General features: G+C 34.1%; 1 long non-coding RNA gene across 1 annotated transcript in view; it reads right to left on the minus strand.

Moving 5' to 3' along the window:
• LOC135835517 (uncharacterized) overlaps window positions 1–16,704 on the minus strand; it is a 236,458-nt gene that overhangs the window by 109,865 nt on the left and 109,889 nt on the right. The window lies entirely within an intron of this gene.

A 16,704-nucleotide genomic window follows, 5' to 3' on the forward strand; every position in this document is an offset into this window, starting at 1 on the left:
GCGATCATTTTTTCTTTTTTACGTTGTACTTCAAATCTGCAGCATAATTTGATGCAAGGACGCGTGATGCATGTCTGCAACATTTTCACGTGAACTGACCTGATTTAACGCAGATCTTCTAAGACGATTCCGAGCGCGAAAATACATACGTACATAAAACATAAAAACCATACTGTCTGTTTTTGCGCGATTAAACGGTTTTAATTAATTTTTATAATCAGCTCGCATACAAAGAACGCGTTTTCACTAGCTATAATCTCATACATTGAAAATACCAATCTGTAAACTGGTTAAGGGTCAATATTCGCATCCAAACACGAGTAATTTATTCGATATAATTTCTCCAATCAAGTGTCATCATAAATATTGATATTATTTTTACATTTTTTTTATCAAATTATTTTCGTCTGGTAAACAATTTTTATTAAATTTATTTAAATCGTAAAGTTCAGTCTGAGTCTAACTTTTATGTACGTGTTGCTGTCAACAAACTCTAATGTGTATGATTCATTCTTTTGCAGAAAAAAAATACGGCGGATGGCACCGGCAACATCGGAAATAAATTGAAATGCTATCGATATAAACGTCTCAAGTGCATTTTGGTCTTGGAATAATTCATCAAGTTTCAAGAAATATGGCGAATTTTCACTTATTTTTTAAGCTATAATGAGTAATTATGATTTTAGATAAGTACGGAAAGTGTTATTTTTTTACATCAGTTTTATTTATAGGTATGTAAAATAACTCGAACGAATTTAATAATTGTATCTACCCGAAACAATCATTACATAATTATATCGTCACGTTGAGGGGAAAAAATGATTCAGGAAGAATTTCAGATTGAAATAGATAGTATCCAAAAATATTCTAAGTGGAAAAAGTCCAGACTTTAATGAATATTGAGTGTAATTAATTTACGTGATATGGTCGTTATGAATAGTTGAGTATATCATTTTTTAAACGCCGAAGTTTAGAAGTAAAAACCAAAAGTAAGATTACGAAGCTAATTACTAGGTGTAAGATGTTGAACAAGCAAATTTTGTAATAATCGAATAAATACAGTGTGTTAATTTTAACAAATCGAATTCATTTATCAATTTCCTCATAGGTAGCAAAATAATACATAATTAATCTGAGTGAGTTCAAATCTTCAACTTTGAATTGCGAAATAGCTTTGATCAAATCGTCGCTGAAGACGAATAGATACATAATTTTATAAATTTGTATCATCTGGAAGAGACACACCATCGCATCATTAGAATTTCAACGATTCTATAAATACAAATCATTGCAAGCTACTTTATAAGACGAAAAAATGATTACAAAATATGTACTTCATTAAGTACCAATCACTAAATTAAAAAATAATAGCAATTGTGTCTTCATACACAGATGATAGGCTACCTATACCTATGTTTCAAACGTTTATCGATTAGATAATTTGATCATTCAGGCGTAATAACGAAGCGTAGCCTATCAAATCAGGAAATGGTTTTTACAATGACATTGTGGGGTGACTTTTTGCACGCAGATCACGTACAATATAACACGATCATTTCGACACGAAATAAATTTGGATTAATTTGGTAGTTTTGGATTTAATTGCTTTCACACACGTACTAGTTAGGGTTGTAACTAAAAAATACCCAATGGACCTTACCCCCAAATCAAAATTCACCTTTTCGTATTAGAGAATTCATTTTCTCATAGATATGATAAAACACGACTGATTTAACTTATTACTTCATGATTTGATATTAAAATAAGAAATAATTACCACCGGTTGGCGAATATTTTATGCGATGACGAGCTGCCCTCAACCAGGCATTCGAGCAAATATCGTATACTTACCTACTTAAATCAGCTCCAGTTAATTTTTACTCCAGTCCGATAATAATGGAACTATTTCTTTTAATTTCACTTCGGAGGTGAATTTAAATCTGTAGGTAGTTGACAAATTCTCAACGAAAAATCATAACGATACCGGGTGAGATTTAATAAAATTAAAACATGAGGATGGTGATGATAATTTTGAGTGAATGCTGAGTAACGAAGTATCTGTGAAACTGCAATGCGTTAAGTATTGGGTGGAAATTTCTTCAGATCAGAGATACTACATTATAGTGTTATAGGTACGTATTATTGTTGTTACAGAAAGAAATACTTTCACACTCGCTTTCTTGTCAAAGCTTTCGAAACAGCTAATTTACTTTCCGTATCTTTGAATTTCCCAACAAATAACATTTTATCTAATCCGTAAAAAAACGATAAAAAATATTTTTAATGCTCTCAAAATATGTAATAAAGCAAAGTCTTCAAATTTCTTTCGTAAGAAGACTTTAGCGATATTAATTTTTTTAATGGTAAATTAAAATATTCAAATCACCTCCCAGGTCGAAGTAAAACCATATCAATGAGATCTGGTCTGTTAGTAGCAGCTACATAGTATGAAAATATTCAGGCTTTTTTGAATACCATCCATTTCAGCCAACAATTGAGAGGATACCACCCTGAAAATTAGAAACAACTTTTTTATAGATACATTTCGCCAGACCGACCGTTTTTAGAAGGACGGGGGCATACCAGTCGAAGTGGATACGCGTAAGTAATTCCTCGTATTTCTTAGGTGTAAAACTTACACACTAAAAAAATTGTTTTCCAATGTACATTATAGGAAATGTACCAAGTAAAAAGCTTCCTGATTGTTTCAGAATTCACCCAGGATGATGTTATGAGATCATTAAAAAATATTTCCAATTTATGTCAACTGATTTCTTAAATTCCCATGTCCCTACCTACGGATTTCCGAAATTTCGAGTTATCTCAATTCCAATGTGTTTTTACAATTTCATGTAAGTATATTCTTCAACATTTCAAATTTTCACAAAAAGTGAGAAATAGCCTTCAGGCACACTGTTAAGTACTCAACGCTAATTGTATAACCTATTCTATGATTTTATGAAAAGGAGGATGCGAGAGTAAAAATTTGGTAAAAATTGGTTCAAAAATTTTACAACAATTTTTCATCTGCGAGAAGAGGTTCTTTCGCCGCCTCTTGGTGATGCCAATGTTGGATCACAAAACCCTCGGATTATCAATTTCTTCATAAACAACAAATTGATTCATATACAAATCTAATAACAATATCGAAAACATGAGTAAATCTCATGTAAGTATCGTCGTCGTCGTGGTTCCTTGTCCTTTACAGGGCATTGGAAATCGCATTTTTGTGGTACCCTAACAGGGCGAGGCGAATGCCTATTGGAACTGCGATTATTCTGGGGAATCGACGTTGTTTCGAGCTTCCACTAGTAGTTTCCCGTTGCTTTCTAGTGACATCTACACAAGCACCTAAAATGTTCCGCTTTAATGGAGACTGATAAGTTTTCAAAAAAGTAAGCAATTTTTTATTTTGCACAAACTAATATTAAATAATGCACCAACCTTTTCCAATTGAAATTTTCACACATCCAGAATGCTGCCAAGGGAACCTCGCGAAGTGCCAGACACAGATGGAAACGATAAGTTGCCTACACAAAGTATTCTAAGGGGTAATCTTATACTACATAAAGTTTAATTTCTGTGTGTGAAAAATGACTGCTATGAAATTTGATGGGACAAAATTTTCACACCTTTTAAAAGGCTTAACTTATCTGCAGTAAAGGTATATAGTAGGTACCTAATTAGATTCCAGATTTCACCACTGTCTGTGTTCATCCTCCGGCATTTTTCTTTTTTTATTTCAATGCTAATTACTTCGGAGTTGTCATCCAGTTGGAGAGGAGAGAGGTATTCAAATATGAATTTTTTCAAAATATTGTATCTATTTGTTTATGTATATTTTGTTATTTATTTATTCTCTATAATATTTATTGTGATAATTTTTGTTATAATTATTAATAATAATCCAGCTCCCCGCCTCGCCTCCGGGCATAGGAGGGTCTTTATAGGTAATACTAGAGCTTACGCTATGTGGTAGATGTTGTAAATAAAGTGAAAGTAAGCCTTCCTTTAGGCCTCGATAAAGGTAAAAAAAATTGACTTGATCACTATGGTTTTTGCACGAAACATGGTGTTACTCCATCATTCGAAGTATTGTTTCGACAATGTGCTTATTTTTATTACATCAAATAAATTTTATTTTCATCCTTTTAGTGATTATGGATCAAATGCAAATCTCTGCGAGTTCACGCATGGTACGTATGCAGTATGCATAGTTTTGGTAATTCAACAACACTTACATAAATTAGTTCAATGAAATAATACCGTGTCTTCAAAAGGAGCCATGAAAATAAAAAGGCTGACAGATGAACCTAAATTTTTATAATGTAGAGGTCCGTTAGATACTATATTCAATTTCAAAGATGGGAACTTTTCCTGTACAAGATTTTTTGTTTGTTCCGAAAAGTAAGTAGAATTCAAATTTGCCTCGACACGTATAGGAATCCGAATATTCACTCAAGTATTTCAAAAATTATGAAAAACTGGTAAGTTTTTGTTTTGGAATTCTAAGTTATTTCAATGGAGGGCAAATTCTTACCAAAATGATTGTAAACAAATAAAATTACATTCCCCCCCCCTTTTTCTCGAAAAAGAATGTGTTGGGTGAATTTCAATACAAACATGAAAATTGAACATATCAAAATTTCCTACCGATTGGTGTAAAGTTTTGTGAATTTCGCACCACACCAGTGGAGGTTTTATTAAAATGTTCATTCCTGGATTTTTGTGTGCATGAAATTTGAATAAAAATTACTCAAAATTTCTAACGAAACCATTGATGTACTGATAGCGTAAAATATTCAGCGTTTTGCTGTCTTTAATATGGTTTTTCATTGGCAGTTCTAGCTCTCAGCATTCAAAAGTCATTCAAGTTCAAAGTCGTGAAAAAAATGAGGTCCCTAGTGGAAATCAAACTTTGAATTAAAATTATTACTGAAAATTTTCAATGAGCAGGTATGTAAGTGTTTCAATAAAGTAAAGCATTCGTCATTTTATTCTGAGTAATTTTCATTCAATGTCAACGCACACAAAAATCCAGAAGGCAAAATGTTCAATAATACCTTCATCAGTAGGTGCACGAAATTCATAAAACTTTACGCCAATAGATAATAAATTTCAATACACTTTTAATTCATGCCTCTTTAATATAAAAATTCACCCAAACTCATCTTTTTTCCAGAAAAATGAAAAAAATGGTCGAATTATTTTATTAGCTTACTATGCGTTTAGATAATAATTGCCCTCCTTTGAGATAAGCTGTAGTACGGGGTGCGAATTTTTCCTACAAATCCAAAAGCCTAATTGAGGTGGTTCGCGGGCTCAGAGTGAGGTTAGTGTGTAGAGAATGCAGTTTTCTGTGAGTAAAATTAAACAAAAAAAAACTGTTCAAGGCAAACAAAATATTCGCCAGTGATTGTAACAAAGACATTGTGATCAGATTTTATAAACGATGTAACAGGAATAGAAAAATAAAGAATAAGTAGGTAAGTATTTCTTTTTTAAAGATAGGTCGTTATGTAAGACAACCCCATTCTTCCATAATTGTCTCAAAAAGTTACCTATATCAAATATAGTATTTCAAACTTTCAAATTTTATAAAAATTTAATCACTTCGCATCAAGAAAAATGCATACAAACATTTTTAGCCCCACATTCTTTATGAACATCAGTAAATAGAGCAATAGGTTAGGTTGATGGTTAGTGAGTATAGTAAAAGGTTGTGGGTTCAAACCCAGCCTCGAGCAAAACTTTTTTCATTTGGAAGCATTATTCAATTCTGGCACAACAGTTTCTAAGAATATCATAATTTCACCTATATTAAATCAGTGATTCACAAAAGGGATCTTGAACAACGATCGCTTTCTCATGTACCGATGATCAATTTGTGTGACTTGGTGTGTAATTTTTTTTCAGGGTTTCAGTTGATCCCGAATTCCCAATGATACTGATGATAAAAGTAAGTTGAAAATCTTTTGTCGTATGTGTCATAAAATCTCAATTTTTCGACTGAATTTCATGTTTTCAGAGTTATACGCGTAAAAGTAAGTAATAGTAAGTACCTAATAGTAAGTAATTCATTTCATTATTAATTTCTTGTGATTAAGATCAGTTGTCGCAAAAGTGATCTTCAACAACAATCGCTTTCTAATGTACCAACAATCGATTTGTGTGACTTGGAGTGTGATTTTTTTTTAGGGTTTCAGTTGATCTCAACGATGCTGATGATTAAAGTTAGGTTAAAAATCCGTTGTCATATGTGTCATAAAATCTCAGTTTTTTGATTGAATTTTTGTTTTCAGAGTTATACATCTGCACAGTGTGTGAAAAAAAGTTCCAACGGCCATCTGCTCTACAAGGCTACATTGACTTGTTTTGTAGTAAACTCATCTCATATAACTGTAAAACCTGCCAAATGGTTTTCAAAGACTACAACAAACTAAAACAACACCTAGAAAACAGACAACATAAAGACAAGCGTCTTCATTGGTTTGGTACACAATAATTGAGTGATGGAATAATTTTTTTTTATTACAAGCGTTCATAAATAAGCAAAAATACATTATTGCAGTAATTTTCTACTACTCAGGACTCCATAATATGTTCACTACTCCCTGTCCCTACAATAAATAGGAATGCCTTTTATACATAGGCAAATGTTAACGATATTCACGCATTGAAGTACACACCAGATCGCAAAATTTTGTCCTATAAATCAAACATTCGCTCCATCAAAGTTCACTTTCTCAGAATTGTCAGGAGAAAAAATGAACGAAAACGCAAAAAAAAAGGGACAATCCATATTTCCTGGATTAACAAATATCCACAGAACTTGAAATGGACCTCTGGTGAAAAATGAATAAATAAAATGCGAATTTATGTCGCCAGGAGAGCTTTTTTCCATAAATCGCAAAATCATGTCGGAAAATCCAAAACAACATTTTTTGTAATCCTCTTCTCAAACCAACAAAATTAAAACATGCAAGTAATAATTATAATCGGATGATTTCTGAGGCCAATACATTACCGTTGTTTGAATGAAATTTTCAGAAAGCACCTGGAAGGGATTACTGAATTGGAAATCAGGCATAAAATCTAATTTAGCTATGAAAAATAAACAAATGGATAATTTCCATTTTCACCCTTTGAATATTCTTTCATGGCTAACTAAGATTTAGATTATATTTCATGTCTGATTATCGACTCAGTAATTGACTCCAAGTTCGCAGAAAATCTCATTCAAACAACAGCAAAGTGCTTAGCCTCAGAAATCACCAGATAAATCACAATTTTTTGTAAATTTCAATTTCTAAAAGATTGAATTTGGTATCAAAAATGCTGTTTGAGGATTTCCGACTTGATTTTGCGATTTATGGAAAAAAGATCTCTTGGCAACATAAATTCACACTTCATTGTTATTTTATTCATTTCTCACCAGACGCCCATTCCAAGTTATTTCAGGATACTGGTAACTTTAGGAAATAATGAATGTGCTTGACGACCACTCACACTATAACGTAACGTACGTTTTGAAACACCGTTCTAAAGTAGGTGTATGTTTTTCTGAGTTCTTGAAACGAGCTGAGGCTTCTCAGAACATGCGAGTAGGCCGTCTTCGCTGTGATAATGCACTCGAGTACGTTCAAGAATTAACGAAATGCATCTGTGAGGAAAAGGGAATCGAAATCCAAAAGTCTGAACCTTACGTTCATCCCCATAAGCTGCGCCACCTTGGCACAGGAATGACCGCCACTGGTCCAAGACCATGAATCGTGCATGGCCAAAAAGTGGTAGAAGATATTCTGAAAAAATTATGGAATCTATTCCAAAAGACTACACCTACCTGAGTGAAATGTTCACGCTTCCTAGTACAAGAACACTTCGCACCAAGGTAATCCAATTACACACAGTCCAGCTATAGATACTACCTATCAGTATCTACTTTAAATACTTGTAATGCAAAAACAAAATTTTAAAAAATGTAAACGTGATTAAACAAAATTTGGAAAATATTATGAAAAAAGCTGCAATCTGTACTTTCCTCCGACATAATGCTCAAGGGGTTCAATGAAACAACACATGTACGCAAAAAGCCAAAAAAAAATTTAGCCAAAATTTTTTTTACTAGCTAAGATCATAAAACACACATTATTCACTCTCGCTAATCGCTTGAATGATCAAAATACGCATTTTCTTCCTTATTTAACTAACAAGTAAAATGAACTCAACAGTTTTGATTTACTTCCATCACATCTCTCAGGGAAAATAAACCTCAGAATTTGTTGAAAATCTCATTACTTTCCTCAGTTAAATAATGTACTTCTTTTGAAAATTTTCTTTGTGAGTCAATTTTCTTTACTAATATGTACTAACATAGTAATTTGGTGATCGTGAGGCATAGAATTATTATTTTGGTAAATAAAATTGATGCACGTACAAGGGTCAAAAAAAATTGTAACCAGTCAAGGTATAGTCAATTTTTTTCTACTTTTGGCATGAATGGGAGCTGTTTCATGTGTCTTACCCGTTTTGTTGGACCCCTTCTTTGGCCATCATGTTGCGCCATGTTTGTTGCAGCAAAGTACAGTCAAATTGCAACTTCCTTCATATGTTTATATCGAATAGGTACGAGTACGAGTATATTATAATCACTTTTGCATTTTATAAATTTGGGTTTTGTATTACACGTGTTCAAAGTTAATTGCAGTATTAATGACGATCTCTTCGCGGATCTACCTAATAACATAATTATATTTTGATTGATCTGTAAGTAAGTAAACTTTATTCATTTTATTTGCATTTGAAATAGTAGAATTTAGTTTACATCCACATTTTGGTGTTCGAAGTAATGGGCCACATTTTAGAAAATTCTCAACTGCTCAAACTAACATTTTTTTTTTATTTCAAAGTTAAAGTGGCTAAACCAATTCAAACGCGATTAAAACCAATAAAACGAGATATTATTGTGCACTCAGAAGAACCAATAGAGTTGCAAATTACCGGGAATGGAAATCTGTTATTTTCAATGAATTTAAAAGCACTAAATTTACTTGACAGTACCTATGTACTTGGATTTGAGGAAGGGAGTTTCTGAATCAAGAGATCCCTTAATCTGCCGAATCATCTCTCTCAGGCTCAGATAATCCGGACACAATGCTGTCTAGTGTCAATGTGACAATTACGGAGCCATAAGGAATGCTGGGATGATGGATTCTGTGCCGAATGTTCGTGAGGAGTTTTTTTCAATGCCACCCCCAAGTTACGGTAAAAGCTTTAAAATTTTACTCAAAATTGTTTTTGGAAATAATTATCATTTCTGAAAAACGTATTTGCCTTTTTTTCAACAAATGAATTTTTTACTTAGCCGTAAGACATTGATCAATCGGAGTAATCTTTTTTAAATTTCAATCGTACCTCCTAGAAGCAACTTTTCCGCGGTCCTTACTCTAACTTGTTAAAACTCAATTCGATAATTTTCGACCGACCACCCTACTATCCACCTGAATTTGGATTTGAAATACCTTCAACATTTATATTTATGTACCTACTGTAGGATTAGATATTACGAAATAGAGGACAACGGCTTCAAAGGATAATTCCTCTTCAGGGGATCTCCCAACATAATTATGCTTCATGTGAAGTCTTGTGGTAGTCAAAACAAACAAAAATTAACAGTACCTATAAAAGCTGAAAGCATGTTTCAATGAAGTTTCAACCGAAAGGGAAAATACCACATACACATCGACCATAATAATTTCAACTTCGCAGTTTCTTTCCAACGTGCACAAAAGGATGAAATTACATAGGTACATTTTTCTCGTGCCTATATCGAGTAAAACTCGCGCTGAATTATTATTGATAGCGCCAGCTTTGAGAATTTAATATCAACCCTCGTGAGAATGTGGAAAAGTTGACTTATAATTTTAGAAATATCACGTTTATCATTCTTCAAATTTCAAAGCTCATTTTACATAGGTATAGGTAGGTCTCTTGCAGCATAAAACTTTTATCGCCAATGTCTTTTTCGACGCTGAACTAACGAACAGTTCCATGCATCGAGGCAAAAGAACCTTATACATACCTGAAGGAAACTCGACACCAATATGTGAAAATTTTCTTTGTTATTGTACCCTACTTTACATATCTCACCGCTCATGTCACGTCAGTAAGTATACATATGTAGGTGTTCAATAAATTCGACTTTTTTCAAAGCCAGAAAATTTTCTGAGGGCGAATTTTAGAGGTACATATTTTAGGGGTACACAAACCGTCTCCAATTTGAAAATAGTGGCTGTCAAATCAGTGTTGCCTAGTTTCATAAATGTACGCCAGATTTAGCATAATTTTTTTTCATCTAAGCTTCCAAAAGGGTATACTCCCAGGTGAAATAGGTGAAATGTCCATGTCCTCAGATTTTTAAAATTTTGATGAAACATTGTTGAGTATCTACCATTAAAAAAATTGTGTTTATCGTGAAAAATGATTCATTTTTTATCGTTATTGCCAATTTTGAAAAATCGGAAAAATTAGCTAAATTATTGGTGATTTTTCTCAAATTTTTGAAATTTAAAACATGGAAACTACTGTGTTCCAAAACATTTCCTCGATTTTAGGAATGATACCTTTTAATATTTTGGCATCATTGATGCGAGATATACACCAAAATGAAGTTTTATTTACAGTTGAACCCATCTAAAGCCCACATTCGAGGAGGTGGGGTCCAACATTTTTTTCAAAACGTACCCACCCAACAATGTTTTATCAAAATTACAAAAATCCGAGGAACGGGACATTTTAATTTTTTTATCCGGGAGTACCCTTTTGAAAGTTGGATGAAAAAAAATTACGCTAAATGTAGCATGCCAACTAGGCAACACTAATTCGACAGTTTGTGTAGACTTCACCAGTCGTTTTTCTTGAAATACATTTTTTAACAATCCCATACAAAATGATAACGTATACCTATACTTACGCAATTTTTGAACAAATTATTCACTGATTGCAATATGGTTTTTGCATTTGCTTTCACCATATTGGTTGATGGTTGCATATGTTGCCAAGTTCGCTTTTAAATATCAACTTGAAGCTGATTTTTCGTTTCTTGATATTTTTTATGAGTAATTTATAAGTAGGTAATAGAATGTGCCTACTACTTTTATTAAAATGAAGTCGAATAAAGGGCCTTCCCCTATAAGATGGGTGAAACGGCCTTTGATCCAAAATGGGTCTAGAGTGGCACAAAAAGTCACCCTTGATGTAAAAACTCTCCATACAAATTTTTGACCCCCCACCCCCACCCCTTTGGGAGAAACTGCCCCCTAAACATCAAAAATTCAAAGATTTGTTTCTTGGAGGGGAGTTGATGAAAAATTTTGAAATTTTCACAGATTATGTACATCATATAGGGGTACACCCAGTAATTTTTTGAAATTTTTCCCCCTCCATTTTCTTAGTTTTTCAGGGGGTTGAAAATTTTGAACCCTTTTAAAAAAAAATTTTGAGGGGGGTACATCGCTGAATTTTTTTTCAGAACTTGACGATACCCTAAGGTATAACATAATAATATTCCCAAAGTCCCAAAGGGGGGTGCAACATGGTCAAAAAAATGAAAGTTTGAAAAAAAACGTGAATCTCCCGTACTAGGAGTACCGCGCGTTTTGTCAACACTGTTCCACGGCACCACCGTGAGAAAACTTCACGTGTCGCGCGCTCTCGAAGTTAAAAAATCTTATTGAAGTACCATAACTGCCATCAAAGGTTTTTTTTTGGTGAATATTGTCTTAGATGGTGTGGTGAACAGCATAGGTATACCTACAAGAATTTTCAACCCCCTCCCTTCTTATTTACCTTTAAAAATTCCGTGTTTCAACTTATTTTATGCATTTTTACAATGAAAATTGCGACGTACCTACATTTTTTAAACACGTTTTTTGGATGTAGGTACATATTTTTAACCCCTGTTATTTACATGGTTACTTTTGGCCCCTCCAGAGCCTTAGCCCCCTCCTCAATTTCCACTATTTTTGAAATGGAGCTACTTTCACAATATTTTTGTCGTTTTCACGTGATCTAAACGCAAACACAGACGTCTGATTTCGTTTTACTCATACTGGGCCTCTCCGAAGGGGACTGAGGCTCCGAAAAAATCACGTACTTGTTCTTCATACTACCGTGCGTTTTGTCAACAATGTTCTATGACACATCGTTAGACAACGTTGCCTATCGCTCTAAAAATTTGATTTTTTTTTTGAAACCCCTATAGAAATACTTTTAAAGTTGTGTACTCAATTTTTTGGGAATTTATATGCTAAACATTTTTTTTTCAATAGTCTGAGCTGAAAGATGTTTAATGTATGTATTCAATTTTTATTAAAAGTATGAGGGGGGCTTGATAACCATTATGTAATGTAAACCAGTATTTCTTCTAAACTATTTTCTGAAGCCTCTTTCATTAATACAACACTCAACTTTATTTCAAAAATAGTAAGAATTGAGGTGGGGAGGGTGGCTGACGACTATGGAGAGGCTAGATGCGTGTAGCAGAAAATCTGACGTCTTATTTGTGCTCAGCGGTATCGAATCATTCAGAAACAACACACCACTCATTAATGGTTAATTCTGCCAAAATTCTCATTTTACCCCCTCTGAGACACATTTTTTTTCAATTTTCCACCATGACGTACCAAAGTAAAAATTTTGAAAATAATCTATTATAACAGGGTTTAAAAATATGTACCTACATCCAAAAAACGTGTTTAAAAAATGTAGGTACGTCGCAATTTTCATTGTAAAAATGCATAAAATAAGTTGAAACACGGAATTTTTAAAGGTAAATAAGAAGGGAGGGGGTTGAAAATTCTTGTAGGTATACCTATGCTGTTCACCACACCATCTAAGACAATATTCACCAAAAAAAAACCTTTGATGGCAGTTATGGTACTTCAATAAGATTTTTAACTTCGAGAGCGCGCGACACGTGAAGTTTTCTCACGGTGGTGCCGTGGAACAGTGTTGACAAAACGCGCGGTACTCCTAGTACGGGAGATTCACGTTTTTTTTCAAACTTTCATTTTTTTGACCATGTTGCACCCCCCTTTGGGTCCTTGGGAATATTATTATGTTATACCTTAGGGTATCGTCAAGTTCTGAAAAAAAATTCAGCGATGTACCCCCCTCAAAATTTTTTTTTAAAAGGGTTCAAAATTTTCAACCCCCTGAAAAACTAAGAAAATGGAGGGGGAAAAATTTCAAAAAATTACTGGGTGTACCCCTATATGATGTACATAATCTGTGAACATTTCAAAATTTTTCATCAACTCCCCTCCAAGAAACAAATCTTTGAATTTTTTATGTTTAGGGGGCAGTTTCTCCAAAAGGGGAGGGGGTGGGGGTCAAAAATTTGTATGGAGAGTTTTTACATCAAGGGTGACTTTTTGTGCCACTCTAGACCCATTTTGGATCAAAGGCCGTTTCACCCATCTTATAGGGGAAGGCCCTTTCTCATAAATTAGAACATTCAACTAACCAACTTTTGATGGCATAATCAACATGATCTCACCTTAAGACATTTAGCATCAGTTTAAAAATTTAATTTTTCTGATTTTTCAGTTCCGCTTCTTGTTGATCGAAAGGTGTCTGATTTTCATAAAATTGAATGCAAAAAATAATTAACTGTACGACTGCAATTTTTTATGAAACAATTTTTTATGAATCCTATCCCAAAATTTCAAATTACCATTGACAAAAACAACGTATAGGTAACTTTTTCAAATTTCGCGCCATAATATTATTGCTTAGCATTATAAAATACTACTCATTAATTGGCTATCTTTGAAAATACTACTCGCTGATTGGCCATGTGTTGACAATGATGAAAAAGCAATACAACAATAGCGTTTTTCCGCGAAGGTTAAGTTTTCTTTCATTTGTTACAATGATCAATCGCTGATTACAAGAAATTTATTAGTTACTTTCTGCATTTTTGCTTGTTGAGTGCTCATTGTTATTGCTACGTGAAATGAGAGATTAAAAAAACGATGTAAATTTTACGTAATACGTAAGGTAGGTAGAGGTACTAGGTGCCTACCAAACGTAAATAAATGGTAGTTTTGTCGTAAATTTGCAGTTTGTACTACAGTGTAGGTAGGTACGTTAACTATGCGCCAAAATTGCCAGAAGTACTTCTGATGTAATTTTGATGTACCTATGTACCTATGAACTATTGCAAATTTACCCTTTTGAAACATCTGCATTGAGAGTGTTCTATAACCTTGAACAGGGACATAGAGGAAGGGGTCTAGGGAGCATGGGCACTGGGCAGGGCTGCTCTCCAAAAAAGTTGAGAAATTCAAGAAAGTTGGGAAAGTGCGAAAATTCCGACAATATTTTAGTTTCTGAATTTTCAAAAATTAAAATATTTTACAATCATCAAAGTTTATTTATCGGGGCAATCACTACATATTAACAACTTTCGCAACTTTTGAAGCCAAATCTTATCCTAAATCTATGATTTTCCCCACTAAATACACTTTTTTAAAAAAAAAAAACTTTTGCCCTGTTGCACATTTTCACATCAAAATTACAGCTGTTTTGCTTCTTAAAATTACAAATTTTGAAAATCGTTTGCCCTCGCTTCGCTCGGGTCAATTTGTTTTTTTTACACTTCACAATTCCAAGAAACTATTTGATAAAATTTATGTAACTTAAATACCTTCTTTTTTCACCCAGCTTGGGAATTTTCAGTCGAATAAGTTGAGAATTTTCAGTCAAATTAGTTGAAAATCTTAGGGTTTTTGCCCTCCCCCTCCCCAACCAGAAAAGTCACTTCTCTACGTCCCTGACCTTAAATAAGCACTAAATCACTGCATACTGACGTTTCAAAAACATCAACTTTTGTGAATGGTGATTTTGTCGTTTGAGCATATGATGTTTCCATCATAGGGTCGTAGTTGAGTGCATGGTATTCATACCTATTCTTACATGAGTACAAGTTTAGTGTCCAAAGAATAATATCCAGGTGATGGCTGCAATATGCACAAGATTATGGTTTACTAAACCAAAGGTCCTGGGTTCGAATCCCAGCCAAGGCAAGAAATTTTCGTAAGTATTTAAATTTAGAAAATTAATAATGTGAATTTAATATCTGGTCAGCTATCTTCGAGTGGCTTATAACTGGCGTTGAAACGACAAGTGTACACTGGTTTTTTTTATTGGACCCGTCCACGGCCCCCTGCACCTTCCCAAAGGGGGTAACCCAAAAAAAAAATGATAACATTCGTGTGACACATGAAATAGTATGTTTTCGATATCGCTGAACACGAATATAGCCATAGTTTTTTAAATCGACCTCATCCATGGCCCCCAGAACCTCCCCCAATAGGTTAAAGTCCAAAAAAATTGTTGGGGGCCGTGGATGAGGTCCAATCAAAAATCGGACGTCATATTCGTGTTCAGCGTCACCAAAAACATATTATTCCATGTGTCGCACGAACAAAACACTTTTTTGAACTTTTACCCCCTTTGGGGAGGTGCTGGGGGCCGTGGATGGGGTCCTATCAAAAATCTAACGTCATATTCGTGTTCAGCGTTGCCGAAAACATACAATTCGATATATCACATGCCTCAGATTTTCTTTCGAAAGTTTCACCCAAAATTGGGGGTGGGGGTGCTCCCCCTCCGTCTACGAGTCCCAACTCGAAACCTAAATATTTCAAAAAAGTATCAAAATGTACATCTATGGAAAATTTTTCAAAATTTTAAATGGTAGCTCCCACTTACAGTGCCATTTTGAAATTTGAACTTTCAAATTGAAAGTTCAACTTTCAACTTTTGAAAATCTCAAAATACTTGAAAAGTTCAAAATTCAATGCCCTTTCGAACTGTGAAATCAGTTTTGATCAAAGTATCATAGTTTTGGAGAAATGGCCTGCTGAAGTTGAGTACCTCGAGACAATGTGAAAATAATGGAAGTCCCCCTACCCGCCCCCTGAGGGGGCTGGGACCAGACTGATTGCGGCTTTCTTACTTACTGGGTGGGTAGATATTGTAAAAAAAATTTGAGCGAAATCGAAAGACATGACTTTCAAAATCGCCTTTTTTTGGTTGAGTTGACATGGAATGACCCGGGTGATAATACGCTGACGTATAATTGTGGTAAACCAAGCGCATCATTGACGTATTATTGACGTAAATTAAGCGTTGGTGCCTCATGGGTAATGCAATACAATAAAACTATGTATATGCAAATTGAAATTTGTTCGAAACATACATTGGTATAGAAAGGAAGTACATGCAATAAATGAAAAAAAGGAAGAAAGGAAGACCTGTTAAGTAATGACGCAGACAGGTGGGCTTTCATTAGCAACGATAAAAAAAATTGGTTCTACCACCACTCGTTCATACCCTTGAAACATTTTCGCTGTCCATCTCGCAGAATTGGACTTCGTGTCGCGTCAAATTATCTCGCGTTTGCACCCGGAAGACGATCGCGATCGTCATAGGCCTAATTATATCCCAAGTTGCGAAAAATGGTCGTTAGAGGGTACACTAATTGCATGGTCGCGTTCGCCGCAAACCTCAATTCAATACATTAGACATAGGTGGACAAATAATAAACAAATTGTAATATAATTTTAAACCGTTCACCGCCTTGAAAAATACAAATATAATGTCCGAGTTGGCTAGAATAAGACCTTCGAAGTTGTT

The sequence above is a fragment of the Planococcus citri genome, chromosome 2, assembly GCF_950023065.1.
Source record: "Planococcus citri chromosome 2, ihPlaCitr1.1, whole genome shotgun sequence".
Lineage (NCBI taxonomy): Eukaryota > Metazoa > Arthropoda > Insecta > Hemiptera > Pseudococcidae > Planococcus > Planococcus citri.